Source organism: Gadus morhua, chromosome 23 (genome assembly GCF_902167405.1).
Source record: "Gadus morhua chromosome 23, gadMor3.0, whole genome shotgun sequence".
NCBI classification, from domain to species: Eukaryota; Metazoa; Chordata; class Actinopteri; order Gadiformes; family Gadidae; genus Gadus; species Gadus morhua.
In genome coordinates this window covers 7536853-7547709 of record NC_044070.1, presented here as the reverse complement: position 1 = coordinate 7547709, position 10857 = coordinate 7536853, and the positions used below count along the sequence as shown (strand labels likewise).

Genomic DNA, 10857 nt, shown 5'->3' with positions numbered 1-10857 from the left:
ACATTTGTGGGCATGTTAATGAAATACTTTGGGGGGAATTCACTTAAACTAAGTCATTTCATTTAACATAATGTAGGATACCCACCTCCGTTCAGTAGGACGCCCTCTTCCCTTCTCCACGTATCCCGCGCAAAGAGTATGCTGCGATCTTTATAGCTCCATCATGGCTGGCACGCGGTGGGTCCCAGTGTAATTTGAGAAATGCATCCCTGCTAGCGATTTTCATTGGATTAGGAAATTATGGGCGGAACTATTTTGTCCCGCCCACGGACGCTCTGGCATCTACGGATACGAATACTTTTGCTACACATTTACCACCTAGACGTGTTGCAAAACTACCTGCAAAAAAACCCACAGCTGAGACTTGAAGGAGCAGATTCGAGCAGTTGTAAAATGGATTTGTGCTCGCTCATTAAATTGCTGAATTAACATAGCGTTCTTTATCATTTAATTTGTTAGGAACATTTTCACATATGTGCAACTTCTGATGCATTAGTTCAAATTTGGGTTTACGAATTCACACCTTTTGGGCATGTTCTCAGATTATGAAACACGGGTGTGCGAATGTGTTTTGCACCAACTGCGCTGCAATAATTGTAGCAAAAGGATTTGTGCACCTGTAACACAGATTTGCATACTCGTAGACCCTATTTTGTGTTTACAATGGTATAAAAAATATTTACAACTACAAATGTACTGTTACACATTTGTGACTTTAGAGTACACATGCAAAATAAATATATACAACTTCAAATTTACTGTGACTTTAGTGTAGGCATTCAAATTCTGCAGTTACAGGTGCAAAAGACTTTTGCTACAATAATACCTTCATATTTAGCATACCTGTGCTCGCGCACACACACACACACACACACACACAGTGGCGCAAAAAGTCTATAATGTCTCGCTGCGGCTTGTAGGACATGGACATCCAACGTCCAAGTGCTGTCACGTGATTCCACTTGCCAGCCCCACTGACGTCACTGGCTAATGACTGAAACAACCTAATTGTGATTGCAAAAACATGCGTTTGTGAAATGAGTTTTTGATGGGTCCACTCCTTAAGCCAGGGGTGTTACTAGGTTTCATAAACATCCGGGGCTTAGCCCAGACGGAAAATGAAAATGCCAAAAAAATGTCATAATGCTTCACCTAAATAAACAAAATGTGCAGTTTATTATAGATTAGAACGATAGTTACGTATGTAACTACGGTTCTATGAATTCCGGATGACCGCCAGAGGCGGTGCTTTAGCACTGGATGTTCCATCTCGCGCATGCGCAGGTCGAGTAATTATACCAAAAAAGTCACCTGTGACACCTGGGTGACCCGAGAAAGTCTATATATTCCGGAGTCACCCGAGGTTATGTTCCAACTGGATCTTCTTGCGGAATCTGAGTAGTCTGAGTGACAGAGAACTCTGGCGGTCATCCGGAATTCATAGAACCGTAGTTACATACGTAACTATCGTTCTATTTCATTCCTACTGACCGCCAGAGGCTGTGCTTAAGCACTGGATGACTAATACCAAAAAGGTCACGAAGAGTGCTCACCAATCAAGGGCTCGAAACCGTCGACAAGACAGCCGTCGCCACAGGATGAGGAGCAGCGACATTAACCCTGTAGTATCGGGCAAACGTACATGATGAGGACCATGTAGCCGCGGAGCAAATGTCCTGAAGTGGAACCCCCTTCAAGACAGCCCATGATGTAGCCATACTCCTGGTAGAGTGGCACTTAACGGCCAAGGGCACAGGGAGCCCCTGTGCCCTATAGGCATTCAAGACCACATCCACAACCCAGTGGGAGAGTCTCTGTTTCGAAAGGGCAGCCCCCTTCCTGCAGCCCCCGTAACAGACAAAGAGGTTATCCGTCTTACGCAAGCTGGTTGTCGCTTCAACATATGCCCTAAGCGCCCGCACCGGGCACAACAGGTCTGACACTCTTTCTGCACCCCCTGGAGAGCCTGGGGGATTGAAAGCAGCCAACTCGATTGACTGGTTTACATGATGGGGAGACAATCGTTTGGGTAGGAAGGATGGATTCGGCCAGAGCACTACTCCTGACCCATCTGCGTGCCAGCGCAAACACGCCTGGCTCACTGACAAGGCATGGAGTTCACCGACCCGTTTTGCAGTTGCAATGGCAAGGAGAAATGCCGTCTTCATGGACAGCCGCGTCAGGTCTGCCTGACTTAGTGGCTCAAATGGGGGTAGACATAAGGACCTCAGAGCTACTTGCAGGTCCCATGATGGCGCCCTCAGGGATCGTGGCGGTTGAAGCCTCTGGGCTCCCTTCAGAAACTGCCTGATTAGGTAGTGGGACCCTACCATCTGGTTATCCACCCTTGCGTGTGTGGCTGAGATCGCGGCCATATAAACACGCAGGGTAGACGCAGCTCTTCTGTTGTCCAACACAGACTGCAGAAAGTGTAGTATCACTACCACTGAGCAAGTCTCCGGGACTTCGCCCCGCGCCACGCACCACTGTGAAAACAACTTCCACCTGTTTGCATAGAGCAACCGAGTGGAGGGTGCCCTTGAACTAAAAATAGTACGGACCACTGACTGGTCGCAAGACGTCAGTAGTGGGTCATGGCTCTCAGGGGCCACACGCACAGCCGCAGGCGGCCCGGATTCGTGTGCCATATGCGTCCGCCTACCTGAGACAGAAGGTCCCGTCTCTCTGGGAGGCACCAAGGCTCTCCGTTGAGGAGTTTCAGTAACGGTGGGAACCATGGCCTTCCTGGCCAATATGGGGCCACCAGAAGTAGGCTGTGTCAGCCACGCTGGACCCTGTCCAGCGTTGCCAGTAAAAGGGGAATTGGGGGAAATGCATAAAGCAGGCTGTCTGGCCAAGCATGAGCCAGAGCGTCCTGCCCTAGGGGACTGGTCCTCTCCGTCAAGGAGAACCAAAGGGGACAGTGGGTGGTCTCTTCGGAAGCAAAGAGACCCGCCACTGCCCTGCCATACCTGTCCCAAATCATCCCCACCACCTCCGGATGGAGTCTCCACTCTCCGGGGGGTGGTCCTTGGCGAGAGAGAAGGTCTGCCGCTGTGTTCCGGACACCTGGAACATGGACAGCCCTCAGGCTTAGAAAATGGGGGAACGCCCACGGAAGGAGCCTTTGCGTGACCCGCAGGCTCTGCCTCGATCTGGTGCCCCCCTGATGGTTGACGTGGTAGACTGTGGAGGTGTTGTCTGTCCGGACAAGAACATGTCGGTCCCTCAGAACTGGAAGGAAGTGCCTGAGAGCTAAGAACACCGCAAGGAGTTCCAGCAAATTTATATGCTCCAGTCTCTGCTGGGCATCCCACTGGCCTCTGACAGTCCTGCACTGCCATACTGCACCCCAGCCGGAAAGGGAGGCGTCCGTCTCCACAACCTCCCGCCGGGAAGCTATCCTCCCTAAGGGCGACCCCGCAATCAGGTATGCCCTCTCTCTCCAGGGTCTGAGGGCCCGAAGGCACCGCCCAGACACCCTGACCATCTTGTGTCTCTGCCACTTGGGGTCCAAGTGGAGACCATTCACCCAGATCTGAAGGGGACGCAATTCCAGAAGGCCTAGTGGGACCACCATGGATGCTGAGGTCAGCATACCTATCAGTCGAAGGAAGAGGCTGTATTCCAGCAACTTCCCCCGTCTGAAGCGCTGTAGCAGCTGCAGAATGGTAGCTACGCGCTTTGGAGAGAGGCAGGCTCGCATGGCCACCGAGTCGAGCACCAGCCACAGATAGCTCACAACCCGACATGGTGTAAGGTTGCTCTTGGTAAAGTTGACCATAAGGCCAAGCCGGTCCACATGGCTGAGGAGCATGGCTGTGTCCCTGACCGCCTGCTCCCGAGTTGGGGAAATGACTAACCAGTCGTCCAGGTATGGCAGTATCGCCATACCTGTGGCCTGTAATGGTGACAGGGCTGCTGCTACACACCGTGTAAATATACGCGGGGCCAGAGACAGCCCGAACGGAAGAACCCTGAACTGGTACACCTTGCCCAGAAAAGCAAAGCGGAGGAACCGCCTGTGACGTAGGGTAATAGGGACGTGAAAGTAAGCGTCTTTCAGGTCTATTGATACGAACCAGTCCCCCTGAGCGATAGCCTGGAGGACGTCCGCAACACGCAGCATGTGGAAGGGAAGAACCTTGAGGAACTGATTCAGCCCTCTCAAGTCCAGAATGGGGCGAAACCCGCCATCCTTCTTCGGTACCAGAAAGTAGGTTGAGTAGAACCCATCGAGATGTTCTTGTGGTTCTACTACTTCGATAGCACCCTTCCCAAGGAGGGTGGCTACTTCCTGTCTCAGGACCAGGGATCTGGCGGGATTGGTGACCACGGTAACCTTGATCCCGCTGAAAGTTGGGGGCCGGCGTCGGAATTGTAGTGTGTACCCGTTGGATAGCGTGGACACTATCCAAGGGTCTGTGGTCTGCTCTTGCCAGTAGCTCAAGTGCTGCTGAGAAAAGCGTCCGACGACCGGCCCTTGGACTTCAGTACCTACCCCCCCTGCCCCTAGGGGCCCTGGGGGGGCGGCGACTGGGCGCCGAACCTCTTGGCGCCTGAAATGCCACCCGTGGCGCAGAGCTACGGCGCTGGTCAGCCCGTGCTGAGAAGTGCTGGCCCCTCGATTGTCCACCTGAACGTGGTTGAAAGCTATAGGCACGGGGTACCGCAGAGGCCCCCGGCCTAGAATGAAGCAGAGGTGCACGCCGTAAGCTAGCAAACTGCTGGCTAGCCTGGCCAACCTGTACACTTCGCTCCAGGGCCTGAAGAGCAGCTGGCCCAAATGTCTGGCCTGGGACCACTGGAAGAGAACGGAGGGTCCGTCGACACACCTCCGAAAGTGGTGACTGCGCCAGCCAAACCTGGCGGCGCGCCAATGTAACAGTTGACATTAACCTGCCTAGCTCCCTAGTCATGTAAGCAAAAGTTTGCAGTGAAGCATCACTGAGGGTCTGTGCTGAAGGATCAGCATTTGACCCACGTATAGTCTGAGACAGCGCCAGAACGAAGTGAGAAAGCGAATTCCCAAGACGTCCCACACGGGCAGCAATGTTGTAACTCCTGGTAAGGATGTCATCTGTAATCCGGCACTGGGGCCGAGGGCAGCGCGCATCAGTTCTCAGAGCCTCGTCCGGGGAGACAACCAGGGACGCTATAGCAGGCTCAATCGGAGCTAACCGGTCCAAGCCATAAGAATCGGCATTGGCCATAGTTGCCAGACCTCTGCTATCACTAGTGTGATGGGAGAGAGCCCTCGAGTCTGGCCAGCATCTATGAAGCTCTGCGATGTATGGCTCAGAGGGGGGCAAAGAGAAAACGGAAGGTTGAGCGGCCTGTGGGAAAAAAGGCATTCACAGGTGCAGATGAAACAGGAGCTTCATCCAACCCCAGTCTTGCCAGGGCCATTCGCACGGCTGGTCCAACAGCGTCGCAGCCGGACACTGACCCTCTAGCCGAGCCGCCCAGAGACCCTTGAGAGAACGCCTGAGAGGCAAGGGCCGCTTGCTCTTCCTCCTCTGCAAAGAGGCTACAGGACGCAGCTGTAGACAGCATGTCATCCTCTGTATAAGTGGGTTGCGCAGCCGCAGGGGCCGCGGCTGGTACACCCTGAGCTGGTTGGAGGTTCTGTAGGAGGGCTTTAATCTGAGCAACCTCATCCGAGAGCTTATCCACTTGGTTCCCCAAGTTTTCGACCTTACGGGACTTCCCGGGGGGACCCCCAGCTGCCGAGGCACGGCGTCTGGTGCCACTAGGACCAAGACCCGAAGGGGGCAACCCTGGTCTGCCCTCCACCTCAGCCAACCTAGCTAGCCTCAGTGCATGAGGCATGAAACTACAGTTCATGCACGGGTTATCTGACACTGCTTCCCTGAGGTGTTCAACCCCGAGACACGCAGGGCACTGGTCATGGCCATCCTCCGCCTGCAGGGAGGCCATGCAGGCGACACAACTATGAGCGCTTAGCGTGTCGGCAAATTAATTGCAAGCAAATGAATCAGTAGGCAAGGCAATCGAGCTTTAGGCGAGAGCACCCGAGCAACGACGCGACACCCAGACAATAACAGTGACGGCAAGCTACAGGCGAGAGCACCAGAGCGACGCGACACCCCGATAATAACAGTGACGGCAAACCTTGGAAACCCAAGCAGCCCACTGGAGAGAAAATAAACACAGGCTAGGCAATCGAGTTTTAGGCGAGAGCACCCAATCAACGACGCGACAGCCCGACAATAACAGTGACGGCGGGGTACGGGCGAGAGCACCCGATCGACGCGACACTCCGAAAATAACAGTGACGGCGAGCCTTGGAAACCCAAGCAGCCCACTGGAGAGCAAATTAACACAGGCTAGGCAATCGAGCTTTAGGCGAGAGCACCAAAACAACGACGCGACACCCCGGCAACAACACAGTGACGGCGAGCCTTGGTAATCCAAGCAGCCCACCGGAGAGCAATCAGCGCAGGCTAGGCAATCAAGCTACAGGCGAGAGCACCCGAGCAATAATGCGCCCGACAATAGAGTGACGGCGCCAGGAAAATACAGTGACGGCTTTTGGAAACCCAAGCCACTCACTGGCGATTAAACAAAGAGCGCAACTGGCTAAATAAATACAGTGACGGCGGCTTGGACCCCAAGCCGCGCACTGGCGCATACAAATGAGCAACCGGGCTTAGGCGAACGCACCCGAGAAACGGTGCGAGACCGAAAGAATAACACAGCGACTGAAAAACTAGCCGCCAATTAATGCTCTAAGCAAATTAAAGCCAAGGGTAGAAAGGTGAAATCAGCTGCCGCGCTAGCCGACGGATAGTCGACTACGCGTAGCCTACACACTTTACTCACCCCTGCCGAAATCAAACAAATTGCAAGTCGCAGCCCTTGGTGGACAAATTTAAATCGAGGCACCAACCCTTGGGTTTCAAGGCTACTTGCGACAAGCTAATATGGTATCTCTTACAACAAACAATGTTTGTGTGTCCTGCTAGTACGCTACCGCGAGAAAATAGAAGGAACAGAACCTCGGGTGACTCCGGAATATATAGACTTTCTCGGGTCACCCAGGTGTCACAGGTGACTTTTTTGGTATAATTACTCGACCTGCGCGTGCGCGAGATGGAACATCCAGTGCTAAAGCACCGGTCAGTAGGAATGAAATAGAACAGCTACCTGACTGCTGTGCTGCTTATCCCCAAATGTCTCAAATCCCCAAATAAGTTCCATTCAAGTTATTTCAGAGTAAAATTAATACAAGTGAGACAGACTTTAGACACACACATCTGACTGGGGATAGGATAGGTTAATTCACTTGAGGTGGTAAAAAGGTTATGTTTTTAAACTGTTTATTCGCTTGCAAGAAGGACTATCTAGACTAGGCTAGTACTTATAAATAATTACAAATATTTTTACTTTTATTTATTATTTTAACCCAAAAATTATATTTGGGTCTAGGGTTAGGTGAGGTAATTAAACACAGGGTCTGTGATTAGGATGTCTGAGTTCAGAGTCTGCGTTCAGGGCCTAATCGACCAGGTAAACACGCGTCCTGGCGTCCTCCGAGCTCGAGGAAACCAAGTTCCAGGTGGTTAATATTTAGCTCAGACGTCGTTCACTCAATACATTCATGATCCAAAATCTGACCGCAGCTGACCTCAGATCTGGTGAACTGAGCTTTTATTTCTTTCACTTCATATGTTTCGACCAATCCTGTTGCTGGAGGCAGAGTTATTTGCAGACAAACTAGACCAGCCCATGAACAGTTTAAAATGTAAATACACAGACATTCCTGCTGAAGTCTTCAGTTCTATAGACGCTCCCCTCAGGAGAAACCATGTGTTTGAGAATCTGTCGTGACATCAGTTACATGAGCTGGAATATCCTTTAAGATGGCGCCACGATTCTCAGAGGAGAAAGGCCAAGAGGAAGATGTTTGGGTTCTTCCTCTCAGCCAGTGGAACACAACAACTGTACAAGGTTAAAAAGGTAACATGTAGTTTGTTCCAAGGTGTCTGCCTCCTCACCCAGAGCAAGACCTCCACCTCCTCACCCAGAGCCAGACCTCCACCTCCTGTCAGAAGTCCTCCAGAACAGGTCATTTATAAAATAATAGTTCAATTAATTGCGTAACTCGGTTTCGGATGAGTCAATTGATATTATTGTTGGGCAAATGCTGATATAAACCTGCTGCTGTAGCTGAAAGGCGAGGCTGAGAGGCTGGGGACCGGAGGCTTGTGGTGCCAGGGTGGACCGGAGAGTGAGGCTGGAGACCAGGGGCCTGCAGCACCGGACCAGAGGGTAACCATCACCAAGCTCATCTGAAACACTAAAATCCACGGTAGTTTAGGTCTGGTTTTGATCATCTTATGACTTTAAATCTGTGCCAAGCTGTGATTTGAGTTAATTCATACGGGGGTTATGCAAGAGTCATATGAGCCATTAATGTTACTAGTTCTGCTACTACCGTAGTGGATGAATTGCTGAACGCGACAATCTGCAGACGTTGTCTAATTTAAGTGTTTAAATTTGTCTTCCATTTTACAATTGAACCTCAGATGCAGGAGGTGGGGGTGTGTTGTGTCCCCAGGTGATTTACTGCTGAGACGAACCGTGTTTGTAACCAGACCAGGAATCCATGGCTGAAGGAGCTGATGGAGGAGCCGTGCTGAAGGAGCTGATGGAGGAGTCGTGCTGAAGGCCCTGCCTTGTGGAGGAGCTGGTGGAGGCCCTGCCTGGTGAAGGACGTCTGTCGTGGGGTAGATGGAGCTTGACTCTGAAGTGATCATCACACTCAGTGCCACTTCTCGTAGAATACTGCTACCACAAACTACCGGCGTTTGTACCATATATACCAGACGACTACATCTGTTTTTACCACATGTTGAAGCAAGACTTCCGCTGTTTGTTCCAGACCAGGACTCTGTCTGAGGAGAGCTGCTGGAGGAGCTGAGACACTGGAGGACGACTAGGAATCGACCAACAAGGATTCCTCGTAAGTTTGTATTTACTTACATGGTTGACTTATAGGGCAAAATACACTTTGATATGCGTTAACCAACTACCGATGTGTTTTCTTACTAGAACGTGTTTCTGGAGCGGAGGCGAGCTGGTAGGGGAGCGGTGAATCTGGAGGATGACCATCACTCTGCCAACAAGGATCGCAAGTTTGTAATAACCAAACACACTGGAAATAAAGGGCTGAAAAATATGACAAACTACATGTTTGTTACCAGACTTTAGGGCCAGACTCACGCTGTTTGTTCCAGACCAGGACTCTGGCTGAGGAGAGCTGATGGAGGAGCCAAGACTCTGGAGGACGACATCACTCCACCAACCAGGATCGTCGTAAATTTGCCTAAAATAAACAGTGGACTTGTTGTAACGCAGGATTAGTTTGTCCAGTACAAGTTACGGCATACTATTATGGTTGTTTACCAGACAAACTACAACTGCTACTTTGTTACGCGCCATTAGAGCCCAACTACTCCTGTGTTTGTGACCTTACATTAGAGACAAACTACTACTGTGTTTGTTACCTGATATTAGAGACAAACTACTCCTGTGTTTGTTACCTTGCATTAGAGCCCAAGTACTCCTGTGTTTGTTACCTTACATTAGAGACAAACTACTACTGTGTTTGTTACCTTACATTAGAGCCCAACTACTACTTTGTTTGTTACCTTGCATTAGAGCCCAAGTACTCCTGTGTTTGTTACCTTACATTAGAGACAAACTACTACTGTGTTTGTTACCTTACATTAGAGCCCAACTACTACTTTGTTTGTTACCTTATATTAGAGACAAACTACTACTGTGTTTGTTACCTTTTATCAGAGCCCAACTACTACTGTGTTTGTTACCTTACATTAGAGCCCAACTACTACTGTGTTTGTTACCTTACATTAGAGACAAACTACTACTGTGTTTGTTACCTTACATTAGAGACAAACTACTACTGTGTTTGTTACCTGATATTTGAGCCCAACTACTACTGTGTTTGTTACCTTTCATTAGAGACAAACTACTACTGTGTTTGTTACATTACATTAGAGACAAACTACTACTGTGTTTGTTACCTTTCATTAGAGACAAACTACTACTGTGTTTGTTACATTACATTAGAGACAAATTGCGTTTGTAACCAGACCAGGAATCTGGAGGAATGATGGTGAAGCCGTACATCTGGAAGGCAAATCCTGAGGACCACCTGTACTCTACCATAAAGGATTCCTCATAAGTTTGCATTATCTGGACTAGGTAGGGGGTTGAGTGTTCAACTCTCAAACCAATGGTGCCGGGTTCAGGTCCTCAGAATACAGTGATGCGTCCTTGAGCAAGGCACCCAAAAGCCTGCCTGATCCTTAATGACTTATCTTTGGTTCAGAAAATGTGGCATCTTTTGAATTTTGAACCTAATCAATGTCCTTGTTTGGTCCGGGCAGGCACACCTGAGCTGAACCTCACCTGATCCTGTTGGTCGGGGGTAGACACACCTGAGCTAAGCCCGCCCTGATCCTGGCATCCTAATGGTCCCGTCTCCTCAGTTCATCTGAGCCTCGTCCTCCAGAAGACCTGCTGAGCTCAGCAGTCTGAGGCTGATGGATCAATGACCTCCAGTGGGAGTGATCTTCTTGACCCCACATGTAACCGTGTGCTTCCACACGCCTTTCCCTCACGTCTGTCACTTACCTCACTACTTCACTACTCTCTCCTGCTTCCTCTTTTCTTCCTTCTCTGTGGTTCAAACCTTTACACTGAAGGCGCGTCTTCCTGCCCTCAGAGGGTTTAGCGTTAGGGTTGAGAGTCAGGGTTTAGAGTCAGGGACAGAGCTGGTCAGGGAGGACTGCTTTTACACAAACC

At 50.4% G+C, this 10857-nt stretch overlaps 1 long non-coding RNA gene and 1 pseudogene across 1 annotated transcript; one reads left to right on the top strand and one right to left on the bottom strand.

The window, feature by feature from the left end:
• Window positions 1–2581: 2581 nt before the first annotated feature.
• Window positions 2582–5940, bottom strand: LOC115537649 (uncharacterized; annotated as a pseudogene).
• A 2972-nt stretch (window positions 5941–8912) lies between these two features.
• LOC115537404 (uncharacterized) lies at window positions 8913–10651 on the top strand. The gene is made up of 3 exons (XR_003974799.1): window positions 8913–8989; window positions 9079–9342; window positions 10440–10651. It is a non-coding gene; the product is annotated as an uncharacterized LOC115537404 (long non-coding RNA).
• The last annotated feature ends 206 nt before the right edge of the window (window positions 10652–10857 follow it).